Raw genomic sequence first — 20,540 nt, 5'->3', positions numbered from 1 at the left:
TCTTATGCTAACGAATATAAAAACGTTATTATAAAACTTTGAAGTTTGGGGACTAGTGTAATTAACAGTCCCCTCCTTTCTAAATAAAACTGCTGACTTTAAACATGAATACCCTGTAACTACATAATTTAAAAACAAAGCATTACCAATAGACAGACAGATAGACTACTTGCTAATTCAAATTTAGAATGATTATAAGAACCTCACGTTATTTGCATATTAACTTTACCTTTTCGCAGTGAGGTAGGGGACATTGGGCTGTTTTTAACACTAGTCCCCAAAGTTTTACAGTTGTGTGTTCATACGTTTTAACTACTAACTTTAATCTTCAAAAGGGGTAATTTTGTGTATTATCATTGGGGATGTACAACAATTTATTGACCTTTGTCCCCTTTAGATCCCTGATATTTGCAATAATCTATAGAAACGATTATTCAGTTACATTAAAACATCAAACATAAAGAGGTTTAGATTTAGGTTTAGCCCCCCCTCTCCTCTCCATCATTTTGTGCAATAGAACTTGAAAATATTTATTATTAACTTTAATTCTAAGTCAGAATAAATATTTCCCAATATGTCTATGTTTTTGTGTCTTTTATTTATTTGAATTATATCTTAAGTTTTGACTTTAAAAGCGCATTTAAACGCCTTTTCTTACAAGCTTTTCGTGCACCCACGTTCAGAAAACGGGCTAAAAACCCCTACGGGGGCGCGGGGGGGTAAATGAGACCAGTACAGGCGATTATGATATGTCTTTGGGTAATCAAATATCGTATTTTTAGTCGGTGGCAACCAGTGAAAGCATGTTTCCTCATACTGTCTTCTTAAATGTTGATTAAAAAACAAACAAATAAAAACTAAAATCTTGACTTCAACTAGAATTATTTAAGACTAATTTCTTCAATTTGTGTTTTTTTCTTTTATACTGTCAAAATATATGTAATGCATGACTCATCAGAAGTTATTTTGTCTAATTACGTTAATTCTAAGAGATTTTATAATACTTTTAAAATAGTTGGTGAAACACAAAAAGTATGCCTTTTTCTGTAAGAAAATTTTTGCATTTCTTGACTTCCATGCATTAGAATGCTTACTTAAAAAGCGTATTTTTATGATTCCTTTGAAATCTGATGTACATTGGGTATGATAATACTCATAGAATGTTTAAAACTTGATTTGGGGGTGGTGAATTGTTGCCCCTTGTTGCCCCTATGTGCATTGTTATATACAATGAAGAACATTTTCTCCCATATTTTGAAAAAATAACATAATAAATTGATATTCAAAAAGAACAAATTGTGACTAAACCTTACTACACCATACAGTAGGAGAAAACAGTAAACTGTTACATAGTAGGTTAATGTTTGAATGATTAAATCTTTACACCGACATACTATAGTTATAGAGTAGTTGCACGTTAAACGTTAAAAAGAAAAGTTTTTTTATAACATTGTAATTTCTAAAAATAATGATACAAACAAAATTAACTTGTTTATTAGACTAGAAACAAAACAAATATTTCACCGCCCTCAAACGTTAAATATTTTCATTTATGAACGCCTTTCATTTTACAATTTTGTTTGTCCGTCCGTAAAGGTTACTCTGATCGTTGATTAAGACATGCTATAGAATCATACTATGGAAAACAAACCTTGCAAATGGATTCCTGAAACATTTAGGTACTCTATTGAAAGCCTAGCAGCTCTGCAGTCTTTAACAGAAAATATTATTTTGAACATGGTTTTTTGTTGTTTTGATATCAGATTTTACGAAATAGAATTACCATCATTTTTAATCGTACTTCATTAAACAAATGACATAAGTTCTTTTCTGATGTAACTCTATAATCGAGTATTGAAATAAAACCACACCCATCAAGCTACATTTTTGTGAAATTTTGACTAGACCCCTTATTTACAAAACCTTACTTTCACAGGAATCATCACTTCAAGTTTGAAATCGATACGATGATTCAACATGCATAAATCCGTTTAACGATCTAAGTTTGCTGCAAAGGTGTTTGGAATGAACCTCTTTTAGTGCATTAAAAATGTATACCACCCTATTGATAATATTCGATGAAATGTGTATTTTATTACACGTAATAATTATATTGGCAATCAACTTTCACAGTTTTCATGACTTTTTTCAGGGATGTAGGGATGTGACAGGCTAACCTAAAATTTTGAATAATTTGAATTATTATTTTGGATCATATGAAGGAAATGAAGTCATTCCTTCTTGCTCTTTGGTTTCAAAAATACTTTTTAAAGAAACAGCATAAAGTGCCTTTAAAAAATAACGTCATACATTTAAATGACCAATGATAGGCCAGTGTACATTGTAATTGACCAATGGTAAAATTCATACTGGCGAGTGGCCATTTTATTGTTTCCTTTATAAAGAAATTATAGAATTATTTTCCATAGATAATGTTTTCAATATATGCCTTGAGAATATATATTTTATTTTGTAATTCATTCAACTATCCATGAGGTCCGGTACCTTCGTAATTTTTGATTATCATTATAATGATTTTATAATTAAATGAAAACCATAGAAATGACATTCAAGATCAATTATGGAATAATTCTGAAAATAGTGTTAAATAGAATATCAATCACTAGAGGGAGGGGGGGGGGGAGTGATTTGCTTTAAATACCAGCATATAAATTTTACTTGGCTTGTTGCTATTCTCCCTATTTTTTCTTGGAGGGTGATCTTTAATTCCTAATGAATTTAGACTAAAAACTTGGCATGAACATGAAAATTCCCTAAAAAGCAGAACCTAATCTGTCCAGTAGTTGGTGACAAAATAAGCTTTAAAAAAAGGACTGATGGACCGGCAGACAGACATAATATTTTACTTTTCATAATGGATAAATGTCAAGATATGAACGTATTTAGCTAAATTCATGACTTTAAAAGAATTTACAAGAATCTTAAGAAAATGCATTTAAATGATAAAGAGTATTTCATAGACTCCATACATATTTTAAGATAATCTGACAGTATGCCTGTACATTTATTATTGTCCTTGATAAAATTGCCCGTTTAATTTAGGCCTTTGTATGAATATGTATGATTGTCGATTTTTTCTTATTTTCATATTTTAGCACAAACAAACAATTTTAGTGGAGGGGAAAAGAAGGCAAGAGAAAAGGGTAGTGAAGTAATGGGGGAGTAAAGGAAAGTAAATTATCTGAACTTCTCATTTAACCTAACGTTACAGAAGGTCAGACAAATGTAAGGGCAGACATACAGACATCAACAAAAACTTTTAGAGTAGCTTAGCTATTAAAAACGTAGCAGATGTCGCATTTTTGCAAAAATCCTGCTAATGCTAAATGTTGACTATTTATTGCGTGAACTAGATTGGTAAAATTATTAGTGTAATAATTGCAAATTTGGTCGCAGAGTTTTCTTTTTGCAATTTGTACCTTTAGTTTTTAAATGTATCTCTCTAAAACAAAAAAAATATTGGGATAAGTTACAACTTTATCTTTCTCTTAAAGTAGAGGCAGCGCTAATTGTGTACATAATTTTTCTTGTTATTTATAAAGTTATAAAGTTTATTTTTCTGCCTGTATTATTTTTTAAATTTTTTTATAGAAAACAAAGCTGAAGTTAAATGATGGTTTAACAATTTTCTTTAAAATCAAAGGATCTTAAGTAGAGGCTGTACAAATAAATGAAATAACTCACAGAGGTCTAAATTTCACTTTTACTTTTGTGTAATTGGTAAAATGCAATATCAAAGTACACAATTAGGCTCACTTTAAGTAGTGGGTCAGCCACTGTGTCATTTTCATTATGAATTGAAGCTTTTAAACTTAAAATCATCTAAAAGGCACTGTCTATAGTGCCTATAAAAATGACGCCATACTGGCTTACCATTGGTCAATTAAAATGTATACTAGCCTGCTATTTTAAATTTAGTCTGTGTATTGGCCTATCATTGGTCTCATTTGTATTGATGACGTAATTTTTAAAGACACTATAACAGCTTTGTCTACAAACAAGAATGTTTTACTTATCGTATGGACATCTATAGTTCAAGAGTAGCTACGCTTCTGAAACATTGTTAAAGTGATTAATTCCAGAATAAAGGTAATTTTTCTCTTTATAAGAAACTGAGTAATGATTTTACCTACCTTGTAAAGCATTATTTAGTATTCTTGAAGTAATACATGCACCAAACATGTACATTGAAGCCAGGGATTTTAAGGAATAGAACAATAGATGATGATAAATTAAAGTGTCCCAAAATGATGAAAAGAAAATTACCCCTTATGTAGTATGAATTATTGTTTGTACCAACCAATCAAGCTTTAATAGGTACCAATATTGAAGCCAACGAATGAGAGAGCATTTTTGATAATCTTTAGGTTTTCCCTCCCTCCTTGAATACAGCACACGTTCTCCAGAATTTCTAACATTATTCACATTCATGGGAAAAGGTATCAACTAATATCGCTTAACACTATATTGAGGGAAGGTCTCACATACCTACCCCCCCCCCTCCCCCCATAGACGTCCAATGGGGGGGGGGGGTAATGGGGCGATTACCCCCCCCCCAAATTTTTTTTCATTTTACCCCCCCCCCCATTTAAAATTTACCCCCAACCATTTAGGATGGGGTATTTACCCCCCCCCCCAAACAATTTTGGGAGGGTAAATACCCCCCCAAAATAAAAAATCTCTAATAAAAAAAAATTTTGCGCGCTTTGCGTGCATTTTTAATACTATATATTTAATAAAATTTAAATTACCCCCCCCAAAAATTTTACCCCGGGGGTAAATTTTGGGGGGGGTAAACTAAATTTACCCCTGCCAACAGATTTCAGGGGGGTAATTACCCCCCCCCAAGCAAATTTTACCCCCGGGGTTAAAAATTTTGGGGGGGGTAAAAAAAATTTGCGGAACGCGCATCGCGCGCCATTTTACCCCCCCCCAAAAACGAATAACCCCCCCCTCTTCGAAAATTATTCCCCCCCCTAAAATAAAAAGCTTGGACGCCCCTGCCTCCCCCCTATGGTTTTTGCCTCTCATTTGACTTGTGTGGAAGGTACAGTTTCAAAATTTTCTAACCTTTCAAATGGCTCATTTATATAAAAAATTATTTTGGAACCATCCAATCCAGTAGCCAGGAAAATCCAAGTAAATCCAGGTACAGTTTTAAAGATTCTTACTGACATTTTTAGACCAAAACATAAAAAAAACAATGCAATTAAGATTGGTAAACACAGAAAGGCAATTGACATTTTCCTCAATTCAAATAATCTTTTATGAAATGTTCATTTTCCTTTCATCTGAGGATCATTTTTAAAATTCTTTTCTTCTATTGGAAACAATCGACCTTATGTAAGTAAGGACGTCTATGCTTTTATAAAAAAAATTTAAAGGGTTAAAAACCAAAATTTTTGTTATTAAATGTAAAAATATCACTTGATTTGTAAAATCTAATTTTTTTTGCGAGATACATCGTTTTATTTGCAAGGGGGTGGGGGTTAAAATTTTACTTTTGATAATATTTTTTTATGAGGGAGGAGTCTCCCCCATACCCCCCAATATATGTCCTTGTTTATAAAGCTGTGACAAAGCTCAAATAATTTTCATGTGCTGGTTAAATGAGGCATTGAGTCACGGGTACACTTCATTAGTTCTTACTTATGGAGCACTTTAAATTTTTTCAATTATATGTCAATAGCTATTATATACTTTACTTTATATGTTTGACTTTTAGATGAAATTTTAGGATCAACTAATCCACAAAGTGACAAAATCATTCCTAGTTAATAATTTTCACTTTAATTTTGAATAGTTAATCAAGTAGTGTTTCTTTTTATTATCTTTTAAAATCATGACATTAATTTAATGTATTTTCTATCAAACCTCGCTAAAAGTCTCCAAAGCTAAAAATTAATGATAAATGATCATTTATATTTCTTTTTATGAAATATAATTTAAAGTTTGAAGTTTAGTACATCGCTTTAATTTGGCATTTTTTTAAATCAAAAGAAAAAAACAAAGAGAAATTTCAAAGTGCAAACATACATATACCCAAAATGATGTTAATGTAATGTATGAGTTAAACCATAGCTATAGGGATAGGAAAATGGATATTGAATTAATCTTCCTCAAAATTTAAAATAGCAACATTATGAATATGGCTGTTGCATAAACAATATTTGGTAAGGGAAGGGTTGAAGATTTATTAAACCGTCATTGTTCTATCCCTTCCTGTAGAGACACTCCTTAGTATAAATTCAAGTACATCATACATGTTATATCACTTTTTTCCATTGAGTGTGTGTTCTATAAAGTGTATGTCCCTAAACAACTACAACCCCCATTCTAACTGACGTCCAAGGAGTAAAAGGGTCAATTCTCCTCCCCTTTCTTAAAATGAAAATGAAAAATGAAACAAAAACTTTTGTTTTTTTTAAAGTCACAGTTGGAATTAGTAAGAAAATACCAGTTTTATGCCCAAAAATCTAAATCTCGACAAAAATATCAGTGAATAGTATGTCTGTACGGGTTTTAATCTGCCCTATTTGATGGGGAAAATCTGTCCTTGTGTAGAATGAATCCTCTTTTCAATTACATTCTCTGCAGTGCAGTTTTGCCATGGCATTGAAGGTAAGTGAAAGTTGGCTTTAAAAGAACCCGTGTCTTATTTTTCCAGGGATATTTGAATAGGACAATTAATGAGAGGTTTACCTCTCTCTTTTTTGGAGGGAAAAATCCCGAATAACGTCATATTAGAATAATACTTTAATATTCCGTCTTTCGGCATACATTGAATCTTTATTGTCCATTTAATTATTAAACAAATATATAACCATCCCTTGGTTTAAAGTGAGTACCTTGTCAAATATGTAATTGTACATTGTATAATACACAAAAGATATAGTCAAAGCTGATATATCATACACTTTTTTGTTGATATGATAACAGCACAAAATGTGAAGATGGTTATACCAGTAGGAAGGACAAGCAGTTACATTTTTTCCACAAATTGATGAATACCTAATGCATAATTTTATAAATTGGCAAAAAATATTGAATCATTTTGAGAGAAATTTAGTTGCCTAATATCAGCTCAAAGCAAAATAGGTGCATATTAGCAAGATCTCTTAAACTGCCCGTAAAACATCAATAACCCCTTTCATAAAATATGAATTTGTTTTTTCGTCGGTGAGTTGAGGTTAGGTGAAGTAAGTTCATAGTTTCTCGCAGGATAAGAGCTGCTAATGGGGGTCAGAAAGAAGTTTTTAAAACCCTTTAAAATATCTCAAATATGGGAGGAGGGAGGGCGAGTCAAGGGTTCACTACAACTTTATTCAGCATATTCAAATTTATTTTTTTTAGTGGGACAAAATTTGCATCGTGCCCACAGAATTTGGCAGCTTTTATTTGCAGTTTTATATTGTTTTGGCAAGCAACCCAACCAATCTATGCAATAAGAAAAAATCGATAAACACATTGTATGTACATATAAACTAAAATGTTAAACAAATCTATGTTTAAAGCAAACCTTTTATGGAGTAAGGTTGCTTGCACTTCTGTCCTACTGTAACGGATAATTCAGATCATTTATATAGGTAGGCATGTTAAAAAAGACTTAGCAGCTAGAAGATTAGCTGCACACATATACATAGAAATATTTTGAACTTTTGCAGGGTTCGGCAGCCGCCATAGCGATTGGTATGCGGTTGAGATTTGAAAAGAAGATTGCTTCAAGATTATTTTTTTTGTGCACAGCTGTTTACCTAGTCTGTCCGCTGAAATTATTCAAAACAGCTGCGACTACTAATATGAGTATCACAACAATGATAAAAAGATAAGTTTATAGACCAACTAACCAACTGCCGCTGGTTGAAATTACAGCTTAAAACAGATGCGGATGCCAATCCTTAATTTATGGCCCGTGCTGGTCAAATGTGATAAAATTTGACCGATGATAGTTTTAAAACTTTACACATAACCCCCGGATAAAAGGATAGGCAAGTATCTTATTATAAATTAGTATACTTGTTATTCTTTTTATAGTTATCATCAAAGAAGATTTATTATTCGTTAAAAGGAAATACTGTCATGAGCAAGATAATTTAAAAAAGACTATCAGACATGTAGAAAAGAGGTCAAAGGAATCTTCACAAGAAATGTCAGCCACCTATCTATCTTGACTAGAAAGGATTTTTTCTATTTTAATAATACTTATATATTGAATCGTATTATAGACAGCTTTCCGCGGATATGAAAATGAAAAATTTGAAGATTAAAACCAGTTTTGTTAGTCCTGTGAGGCCGAAGGTCCGGGCTAAAACTGGTTTTAATTTTATGATTTTATTTTAGTATTAATGAAAAAGTTTCTGTAATGATGCTATAACATTTTTTTACAGTACGGCTAAGAACTGGTTCTAATCAGGCGGATATCAGTAGGTTTCGGAGCCATACTTTAAACTATTTTACCTATCCTAAGCTGCTGAGCCTAACCGTAAGGTAGACTCTGAATCAGTGAATATATTAATATCAAATGAATGATTTCACACTTTTTTTAACAGCCAGCATTAGTCTTCAAGATAACAAGGACAGTTTATAACATAGAAGGATAGCTACATTATTTTAGGCATTCAAAAATATTATAAATGTATGATAATTATATGAGACTTTCTTTCTTCGCTCCAACAAGATCATTAAAATTATATAAACTTTAAAGAAACTGTAAAGAAAAACTCTTATGGAATAAGACAATGGTCGATAAATTATACATCCCCGATAGTTTTAAAAAACTGGCTTTTCTGTAGTGTTCGTTCAAGCCAACGAATGTATTTATAAAACTTTGGGTACCAGTATAATTAAACGTCAAATCTTCCCCTTTCCTTGAGATTAATGTCAAGCAAATTTAACTATTAATATATGAAAATTGTTGGAGACTTTCTAAAAACCAAATATTGGTATACAAACGCAAAAAAGGTTACCTACGTCTATAATATGGTTTGTCTAATTTCGTCATTGAGGAACGCGATGAGCGTGGGATCTTGGCCACCCAGCTGAAGCGCACATCCTCCTCCGGTCTCCAAACCATTCCTAGAACACCGCTCTGCTCAACAACTAATCCAAAGCTGCTGTGCGTGACGCGGAAGCCGCAAATCCTTGCCACTTCTATCACTTCCCGCATCTCCTGCATCGCTTCGTTCCGGCTGCGGGGCTCACTGATGACGGCGTCAATATACACCGCAGATTTAACCGATGTCACAGATGGGGTCTGCGATCTGAGAAACTCTTGTTGTGAACACATCAACAAGGCGGTCAATTCTTCTTGACGAGAAAGCGCTGCATAGTACTGCTGCAGACCATGCACTCTCATTTTTTTGACTGTATCTTAAGACAGCGATAACTACTGAAAGGTTAAGCTCTCGATTTTAGTGAAGCTTCAAATAAGCAGGGTGGTTTCAGGTTATTTTATAGATAGATTCAATTCTAGGGATGGTTTAGCCTATTTTCTGCTCTTCCTCGCCCATACAGAGCCTTTATATGCAAGGAGTGCAGCCGCTAGTTTAAATAACAGATCAGCCTTCCGATAAATCAAAATGTAGAGTTTAAACAGAAATAAGAAAATCACAAAAGTGTTCTGAAATGTTTAAGAATGTAAAACATACAATGTGATGAAGAGTAGCTTCGCTGATAATAACATGCACGGATAATTCAAGATGTGATTCTATCTTCTTTATTGAAAAAGGTTTGTGGAAAAAAAAGTCCTTGGCATTTTTATAATCCCAGTTTTTCTATACTTGGGTTAGGTGCTCCATGCATTGTGACCGCTAGTTTTAATTGTAAATTTGGCTATTGTCCTTTCGATTGAAGACAATGTTCAAAGATTCCTGTAACAATAAGGATTAGCTTAGAAACCCTTTGAAAGAAAATATTACATTGTTCCTAGATGGTTTTAGACTATTACAGTCTTGAATTGTTTTCGTCTATTTGACTGCCATGTCCTTTTTATATTTTCTAGGGGCACAACCGATAGTATCATAAAAAGTTATGTAACCTTATTGCTAAAAGCATAGTTTATTCACTCTATATTCATTTGCCATATTGTAAAGTTTATTGAGTATTCTTTTTACAGATGTTGTCATCCTTGTTTTATTTTCTACGTTGTATAGTGTCCAGTATTTTAATAATTGAATAAAATTCTAAAGATCTTAACATTTTATTAATTTTATATTCTTCTGATAAAATATATATCTATCTAATTCATAAACAAATCTATATTACCATACAGGATCGTTGGAAATGTGTTTTCTGAAAGGATCTTGTTCACGGCTTTTAAAGATTTTGGGTTATTTAAAGGGATTTCATCCCAAATCAAAAAGTTAAAAGTTTGAATTGAAATTGATATATAATTAATATTGTTGTGTAAAATTGTCTAGAAAATAAACACAATAGAAATTTGTTGCTGGTAATTTTCATTAAAGTTAAACTGTAAATTATACTGATCCACAGAATTTTATATATAAGATACCTGGGTATTTTATAATTATAAGTTGCTTCGCTACCCTGACTAAACAGAGCTACGGACTGACGGACTTACTATGAATGCAGAAAAGCTAAGCTTTGAAAATGATGTTATCTTTGTATAATGTGTAAAATGTTAATGATGATAACTTAACTATGCATAATCAAGAGAGAATATTTCTAAGCAACCTTTTAACCCCACATAGGTGTGATTTTTAAAGCTAAGGATAAGAGGGAAAAGGCACAAAAATATAAATTTAAGATAACATACATTTTTGTAAGAAAGTTAGTATTTCCATCTTATTTAAAAAAAATCGTCGCCATTTCTTTCAAGAGAGGGGATTGAATTCAAGAGATGTAGTAAATGGAAAATGACTAAATAAACATAATTATGAAGAATGAAATTGTGCTTATGTAGATCAATTTATAAAATCCCCCAAGACAATGGCAGAACGTGTTTCGAAACTTTTGGGCAAGGACGTCCAAGCAAACAAAAAACCACCTCTATTAAATCCTTTTTTGAGACGAGAAAGTTTTGAAATAATTTAGAGATACTATTTCTCTTCATTCTCCATTAACATTATCAGGGATTTTAAGGGTATAATACATTTGAGATTGTTTGAATATAACTTTTGTAAATAGTATGATTTATAATCCTATGTTTCCCTTCCACCCTGAACAATGTACATCAAAGTTAGAATGATAACATCAAACGATAACTTTGTATTAGAAGTTAAGATGATTTCCACATAACTTAATTTTGATTCTTTAAAGACCCCACCCCCCCCCCCCCCAAAAAAAAAAGAACAATAGAAAAATTTATTGTTATATGAGGAAAATTTTTTATTTTAACAACTCTTTTTTAGGTTAAATTTATGCAAATTTCAGAGAATGAAAAACTTTAATGGCTTTCAATAAAATTAGGTAATGTTGACACGTGACATAAAAAAAGAGGTCATGGCTAAAACACAATCAACATGATATTTTTCTTATGACAATTTTCTTTGCCACAGAGATATGTTGATATATTAGCAGCTTAATATGTTAATGTTAATAGCCTTTTTTATCTAAAATACTATCTTGCTATTGTCTCGCTAATTATAAACATAATTGTACTTGTTTTCAGGGGGTTAAGTAAATAACTTGCATCTTTAAATGAATCTTTAACTCATCTTCATGTACATGTAGGCTTTGCATACATTTAGTATACACACACTCACTCACACACCCCCACACACAGATGCATGGTTGCTAAGCATATTAAGAAGCATAGTTGAAACACCGGTGTGTCTCATACTTTACGATAAACCGGAGATCTAGAAGGGTGAGGGAAGGGGGGGGGGATATATATATCTTCTTATCCTAACATCAACCATCCCCCCTCTCTCACTCTTTCTCTTTCTCTCTCGCTCTGTGAGCTTAACGCGAGTTTGAGTCAGTTAGTTATAATCTTTGCTTTGCCAAAGGCTAGATCTGTGCATTTTTAAAATATCATAAAAATAATTTGAATATAATTTTAGTGAAAAAAGATAATATAGTTACATAAAAATAAATTGATTAAATCAAAAATTATGATTTTTCTATAAAAGAAAATAAAGTGACATTGGAAGAAAAAGCTTAATAACCGGTAAGTTTTGTCTTAAAAAAGTTTTATTCTAAAAATTAAAAAAACAATAAAATACCTTTTTTTTTAAATTAGTAAACGAAATAACTTTTATTTATTGAAATTTCTATGAAACAAGGAAAACAAACTTTCAACGATAAAAAGGTTTGAACAGTAAACTTTAATATACAGAAATAGAATGGACTACTGGTCTTTATAGCTATTGCAAATGTACGGAAAAAAAGAAATATTCAAATTAACTTGCAATTTCGTAGTTACATACGGACAGACCATAAAACTGATTAACATCGTCACAGTCCACAAAATCAATCTAGAGAAAAGTTGAGGATCAAAGAATTAAAAAATGAATTATAAACCTAAAATACTCAAAATGAGTTTTAAAATTTTGATACGGAAAAAAATGAACTTAATATCATAAATTTTATTTCAAATTCAGAAATTAATTCAGAAATTTTTGCTAAAAACAAATATAAAAGGGATTAGAAGTATTATTTCTCTATTGCTATAATAACACTTCTTTTTTTTATAAAGGGTTAAATCTTTTTTTCCCTTCAAAATATAAGTTTTGGGAAGCTTCTACCAAAATGAGTCTTCCCAGAAAAGGATAAATCAATTGGATAGGTGTTAAGCAGTTTCTAAAAATACACACAGAAAGATAATAAAACATAAAAAAATAATTCAAGCTTAGGGACTTTTTCAACTTTTAACCAGCCTATCGATCACGAAACCTATACGTGTTTTTCAGCTGTTGGGGGGTAACATTTAGTAAAATTGACGATCTCTTTATTTGCCTCCCAAATATAATTTAAGATTTATTTCACTTGTTGGTTATACCTTATACCTGACTTTTGACGCTATGGACAATTTAATTTATCTAAAATTCTGTATAAAAGACCTGTAGAAATGCGCCAAATATAATTTAAAAATTGGCAAATGCGTGAAAATATTGCAATGTTTGCTTAAACTGCAAATTTAAAAAGACAACAAACAATATAAATCATTGCAAATATTTTTGCGCTTGCTAATATTTTTAAACTGAGCATTTTTAAACAAGTAAACTTAAGCCCTTTTTAGAGAAAAATTCCGAGTGACGTCAAATTAGAATAATGAACTATTCTAAAATGACGACATTCGGGATACTTCGGACAAAAGTTATCAAATGTATCCCCTCTTTTAAAGGCACTCTAAAGAGCTTCAAGTTAACTGGATAAGCTGACTTGTAGAATAGATTTTTTTTGGAAAAGTTTATTTCATTTTTTAAAAATTTTAATGTTAGTTACATAAAATGAAAAATGTCATATTAAATGATTTATTTACAAATTTTTCTGATCTTTTTGTCAACAAAATGTCTTTCATAAAACGACCTACATGAAAAAGCTTTATTACGAAAAAAAATAATATAATTTAATTGAATTAAATATAATTGAACTTCCTTTAAAATTGAATTAATCCTATTATATAAAGTAGCAAGGTTTTTTGTCTGAAGCTCAAGATCTCAGTGAATACTGATTCGAATAATTTGTGGTTTTCAGAGAAGCTTAATGGATTTCTCGGGGTGGTTTAGGCTATTTTTTTGACATCCTTTACCCTCCCCTAGAGGCTAGGGGCGAAGTATCTAGTAATATAAAATAGAATTACAGAGATGTTTGAGGTCTCGTCAGCAGTGGCTTTAGCCGAGTAGCTGCGGGACGGGTTATGGGTGATGTTGCAACTTATGATTAGAGGAAATGTAATATCCGCACGTACAAAAGCAAAATTCAAAGCATATTTGAATTATGGGTTTAATTATGTTAAGGCAAAATCACAAATCATGCTCAAAAAGTATTCGCCAGTATGGCTTCGAAACCGACTGATATCCGCTGAATTAGAACCGGTTTTCAACCATACTGAAAAAGCATGTATAGCATTGTATTACAGCCAAGTTTACACGAATATAAAATTTTTCATTTTAATATCCTTAGAAAGCTATCTATAACACGATGTGGCGAATAGTCATTATATTTAGTTTATAATTATTTAAGAATTCATTCTTTAAAAGAAGGTGTATCAACTTTTTTTTTTATAGCTAGCCGGTTCTTTTAGTAAGTAGTAGATGTAAAATTTTTCATAGAATTCAGATATGCAATCGGTTTTTTTTGTAGACCTCTTATTTTTTAAGTAATTTAAGTTTTTTAAAAAAATAATTAAGTCGGTTTTAAGGTACTAAAACGAAACAAAATAAAAGAAGAAAATGGCCAGTAAGAACAAAAATAGTAAGATCTTTAATTTGACACCTTACTTTTAAAATTCTGTTGAGTAATTATTGAAAAAATCTATTTTTTAACCTCGGTTTAATAAAAACTTTAGACCTAAATATTTTCTCAAACAGACATAAAAAACATGGGTTCATATATACCTTTAGAATCAGAAAAATATTACGAATCCATTGTAAGCAAAATTGAAAAAAAGTAAAAAAATAAAAAAAATTTTAAAATGGCCAATTGTATTTTTTGTTCTGGCAACACTATCGTCTTCCCTTTTTTACCCCCTCTTTACCCCCTCTATACCCCCTTCCCATTTTTATACTCAATTCAAAAGTTAAGACGTTGCCTGTACAACATAATATGATATTTTCATATAATTCCTTTTATTGTAGTTTATATACTATATTGTAAACTTTTTTTTTCAATTTTGCTTACAATGGATTCGTAATATTTTTCTGATTCTAAAGGTATATATGAACCCATATTTTTTTTCTTGTGAAATGATAAAATTGAGTTCAAAGTTTTTATTCTCATGGGTTTAAAAAAATCGATTTTTTCAATAATTACCTGACAGAATTGAAAAAGTAAGGTGTCAAATTAAAGATCTTACTATTTTTGTTCATAATGGCCATTTTCTTTCTTTTTTTTGTTGCATTTTAGTACCTTAAAATCGACTTAATTTTTTTTTTAAAACTTAAATTACTTAAAAAATAAGAGGTCTACAAAAAAACCGATTGCATATCTGAATTCTATGAAAAATTTTACATCTACTACTTACTAAAAGGACCGGCTAGCTATAAAAAAAAAAGTTGATACAACTTCTTTGTATAAATAACAGCTACATAGAACTTTATGGGTGAGAAAATGAATAATCTGTTGAGGTACACCCCAAAAGTAGATTAATATTATTGGTGAAAAAGTGTGGGCACTTTGTTTGTACCAAAAAATCAAGATTTACTAAAAGTCTCCAAAAGTTTAAAGCCTACGAATAAAACAACGTTTCTTTGTGCAATTTACAAGTGTATCTTGATAAACAAAGGTTTGGATCAGTGTTTTTGTAGCTTTTGCTGATGTTATTTTCTATTATCTAATTTCAAAAAGCTTGGCTTCTCTATAATTCTATCAATCATTCTTTCTCATTTTATTGTGTTCCTATTAGTATTTTTATAAGTAGTTACAATAGCATTTTTATAAGATAATGAAAGTTATGGAAACTCTCATTTAGTTGACAAAAATTATATTTAATGGCGTCATAATACATCTGTGATACGTACCAAAATATTAGCCATGGACACTTTTATATGATGCTGCATGGTAGACAAGAACCACAAATAAAGTTTAAAACCTAGTTATTTTCTAAAATTATGATATTTGCTTCACCACTCAAAGATAGTATCATCCTTGTTTCCATTCAATTCAAATCTTCCATACGTCCTTAACTTTTATGAATAGAATAGAATCTTGTATGAAATTAAATTGGCCATTATGAGGGATAATAATCATATTTCATAAAGCTCAGACAATCAAAATGGTAAAAGATTTTTTATAATTGGGTTCTCAATGTCATATTTCATTTAATTTTATTGCCTTTAAACCTTAATGAATAGTCCAAACGATACTGTCAATTGTCAATTTGGAATAATATTCAATATATTAAAAAAGTCTATGCAATTTTAAATTTTTATAAGGATAAGTTGATTAAGCATGTTTCAGAAACTGACTTACATTAATTAAATGGTAGCTATGCATTTAGCAATGCATATGTACAATATATACATTTTCTTTGTTTTACTTAATTATATTATCATTTATTACTTTTTGCATCATTAATACTCATACTACCCAAAATAAGGAATTTTAGAGAACCTAATGAGAGCGGAAAAATGGCATAAAACTATTCCGAGACCTATGGGAAACTTTCATAAAATCGTGAACATTTCAGTATTTATAAAAATCTTTAGCTGCAGACAAAAAACTTTACTACTTTATATAGTAGGATATGTTTGTGATTCATTTGAAACTGTACATAAAAATATATTTTCTCTAAAACATCTAAAAATAATGGACCTAAAAACAATATTGAATGATCGAGTAGCTTTTTTACTAAAAATGATAAATACTTTAATATGCAAATAAAATTTGTTTTATTATGCTTTGTATGGAAGTTTTAGAAGGAGTGTTCTAAACAATCCAAACTAATATCCTATAACAGAGTTCTAATTATCTTTTCGCGTTATAATCCCCTTTAATGTACCCCCCCCCCCTCTAAATATTTATAAATTGGCCAGCCCACTTCATTATAATGCACCATCCCCTCAGCTAAAGAGTGACATTTTCTGATAGGTTTGTTTTGACACTTTTTTCGACCCCTTTTTAACAATGTTTAAAAAATCTTGTTAACTGTATTTACTTTATTTTTTAACTTTGGCATGTTTGACTGTCAACCACCGTTAAAATGAATAAATCTTTTATTTATAATGAATTTTCAAAATTAAAAAAAAATTGCTTAAAATAAAAAGTGATAATGCCTCAAAATATTAGCAACATTTTACTAGCAAGAAGTGATAAATTTCATATAATTACACCCTCAGTCAAAACCAGGGAGAATGAGGACAATTGATAAGTCCAAGTTGTAATTATTGGCAACCCCCCCCCCCCTCACAGGATAGATTCAAGGCGTATGGGTTATTTGCCTCCACCCCTAGAATAATTTAACTTCCCCACCAAAAAAAAGCTTCAATTTCAAAACCCACAGATATGAAATGTATGGAAGCTGTTTTATTTTCCAATTTTCTTTCCTTTCCTCCCTGCCTAAAAAATATTTTAATTCAAATTATGAAGCCTGCAATATCAAAGTCAATTTGAGCAACATTTAATCAAGGATAATATTGTTATTAGATGAAGAACAGCAGAATAGAATTATAAAAATTGTTAATTGATTATAGGGCCAAAGTGATACAAAAAATTTAAAATGTATCGAGATGTATTAATTTCGTTCTAAGCTTCAAAATTATTATTATGTATTACAGTTATTCTTTAATTTCTTGAAAGTCTGAATTTTAAATGATTTCTTTCAATGAAATTTCCACTATTTTAAAAAAAACATAATGAGAAACTTACATTTTATTAATTACTTGACTAACAATTGAGTTTTTAGTTATTTATGTTAAATTTTTTTATGTTTTATAGTAATCAAAGAAAAGCTGCAATCAAAGGAATTTTTGTACCTTAAAATACTATAAAAAACGTTGGTTCTTTAAAATTTTAACACACTTTTTTGACATTTAAAAAGTTTTTAGATTTATGTTAAATTAAGGATAAAATATAAAAGACAATAGTAGTCTCTAAACCTGTATTTTATTTGTGAAGTAGATTTTAATTTATCTTCTCCTTTTTTTGTTTCTTTGATGAACATTGCATTTATATTTTCATGCTTCAACGGATTTTCTGTGTTTTTTTTAGGTGCAAAGCTACTCTAAAACTAACTCTTTAGTGTGTTTGTTTCATCCTAATTTGAAAAATAAACCATCCATCAAACTTAGTACTCTAAAAGTTAACTTTTTAATCATTCTTTTAAAAAATGAATATTGACACAATATTGACAAAACAAATTTCTCTTTTTACATTAAAAGCTGATAAAATAGCATTATTCTGAATTATTTACAATTATATTGTAGGAGTGTCTTATAAAGTAGATGCACAAATGTCATAAAAATATAGACATCTATTTTAAATAGCAGTCGATAAAACCACGTTCCCTCTTTTACTTTGATGTAGCGGATGAAAAATGAAGTTATGCAGCGCCCCATAAAGACATGATTGTTCTTGTTATCTAAATGTGTGAATAATTGCCTGCACAGAGATCATGACTCTTTAATTTACTTGCCATCTCTTTTCTGCATCTACACACATACCATCTTATATTAAAAGATGGAATACATTACATTTTACTTTTTTGTAACATTTGATTCAAAAAGAATATCCTATTATATAAAGTAGTAAGCATTTGTTCTGTGTAACAATGTATCTCGCTAATCAAAGCTCATTATAGGCACAGGGAAGATTTATAACTATTTTGGGGAGGTTATCGCAACCCTCCCGAAAGAAATCGCAAGAGAAAAAAATAAACCCCCCACCCCAAAAGAAAAAAAAACAATTATTTTTCCTTTTCCTGTTTAAAACTAAAATTAAACGTGAAGGGTCCACTTCTCCTATTACTTTAAGTGTCCCTAGAGGCCTCTAGGGGCGACCCCGCCAGTAAACATTATAAATTGATAAGAATACATGTTTAAAAGTATCGCGGCTACTATAAGAAGCCTTTCACCATTTTAGATTGAAAGACAATATATAATGCAATGATAATAATGTTACATATCCAGTAAAATAAAAGCATAATCAACGACCAAAGAAAAGAACAAAAAACTGTTATACAGTATTGATAGAAAATATTAATTATATTATTTTAATAAGACTAGAAATGCCTGGATGTACCATCCAGGTTTAGATAAATTAGTGAAAATTATTGTTTCCTTTTTTTATAATACATTATTGGTATTGCATCTTATAGCTATTCTTTCATAGCGTAGTGGTATGATATGAGAGAATGGGGTACGAAGATCAGTGGTTCAATTATTGTTGTTAGAATAAACATATTTTATTTCCTTTAAAAAAAATTTAATTTTTTATTAAATAAATAAAATAAAACTAAAACTTATTTTGAAAAGTCACTTAAAATCTTTAAAAAAGCAATTTAAAAAAAAATGTTGCCAAGCCTCGAACCGACTTCCTTGGCCCTAAATATTCTAAAGAATATTTCTTTTTATGACATTGTAAACAATATCAGTAATTAATAAAATAAAACTAATTTTGAAGTCCCTTAATATATTTAAAAAGGTAATTAAAAAAAAAATTATCGCCAAGCCTCGAACCGACTTCCATGGCCCTAAATATTTTAAAGAATACTTTATACTAATTGTTTAAATTAACTGATCATTCAAGCTTTCCTCTTTAGCTCAGTGGATAAATTTTATTGTTAATATTTTATCCAAGCAGTCTGAAGCACCTAAGATCGAAACCTCTTCGGGTATTTAAAAAATATTTTTATCTGTATAGAGAGAGAAAGAGAAAGAAAGATATTGTTGTGTGGAGGGGGGGGGGGGGGTAATTTTTTTCCAGAACGATTTCTCTTGGGTGGGTGGTGTTACCCTCTTCCAAAATAGTTAGAAACCTTCCCAACCTATGATAAGCTTCCCTGTAAAGGAGAACCATATGGGTTCAGGGGTTAGCGAGATCCTTTGTCACAAACAAACAGACATACAAATAAACATTCTGTTACTTTATTATATGGATGATAGCTTTAATAGTTTATTATACATGCGGGCAATAGAACTGGAATTCTTGATAAGTTACTTGGGGGGTTTTGAACCGGCGACCTATAAGCTTTGAGGGATACTTAATATTATAGGAGGAAAGAGAGAGAGAGAGAGAGAAAGAAATTCGTAGGTTGCGTAATTTTCAATCATCAGCGACCGTTTAAACGGATATAAAAATCAAAAATTTATAAAGTAACAGGATATTTCTCTGTGTGTTTGTATGTTTGGAGGGTAGGGCGAGTAATATAATAGTTATTTAAAGCATCGTATTATTAACTATTATTATATAACACTGGCTTTAATCTGAAATGATATTGTGCATTTTTATATTCATAGAAAACTGGATATAATAAGATGTTAAATATATTTTTCAGTCTGTTATGTTAAATAAAAATTTTTTTTAAAATTAATGTCCCCACCTGGAGTCGATCTTGGATAACCACGACCTTAGCCTTTCAACGTACCCCTATGCCACAAAAGCCGCATTTATATCAAACAAAAATTGGTCATGTTTTTACAACCCAAAACAAAATTAATAATGGGGATTAATCAACCCTTCTTTTTCTTCCATTGTTCTTTCCTTGAACTTTCCTTGAATATTAATATTTTTCTTCCATTGTCTTTTACCCTACTATTAATCTTTTTCTTCCATTTTCCAATCCCCGACTATTAATCTCTGAATATTAAGGGGATAGAAATTGAAATTATTATAATAGCTAAAACTATTACGCCGATATTAAATTACACCAAATTTTTGTTAAAAATATTGTTATAAGA

The 20,540-nt window shown here is 30.4% G+C and overlaps 3 protein-coding genes across 3 annotated transcripts in view; 2 read left to right on the top strand and 1 right to left on the bottom strand.

Annotated features, from left to right (window-relative positions):
- The window catches only part of LOC145306512 (uncharacterized), a 370,409-nt gene that overhangs the window by 180,107 nt on the left and 169,762 nt on the right, over positions 1 to 20,540 (bottom strand). The window lies entirely within an intron of this gene.
- Positions 1 to 20,540, top strand: part of LOC145306518 (uncharacterized) — a 288,222-nt gene that overhangs the window by 141,511 nt on the left and 126,171 nt on the right. The gene's annotated exons all lie outside the window — the stretch shown is intronic.
- Positions 11,962 to 20,540, top strand: part of sigmar (Tumor necrosis factor alpha-induced protein 8-like protein sigmar) — a 113,927-nt gene continuing 105,348 nt past the window's right edge. Inside the window, exon 1 of the mRNA XM_080148702.1 lies at positions 11,962 to 12,151. The gene's annotated coding sequence lies outside the window, so the exon portion shown is untranslated. The remainder of the gene's footprint in view (positions 12,152 to 20,540) is intronic.

This window comes from Acartia tonsa, chromosome 2 (assembly GCF_053477335.1).
Source record: "Acartia tonsa isolate MP-2025a chromosome 2, ASM5347733v1, whole genome shotgun sequence".
NCBI classification, from domain to species: domain Eukaryota; kingdom Metazoa; phylum Arthropoda; class Copepoda; order Calanoida; family Acartiidae; genus Acartia; species Acartia tonsa.
The sequence above is the reverse complement of the archived record's forward strand: the minus strand, read 5'-3'. Positions and strand labels throughout refer to the sequence as shown.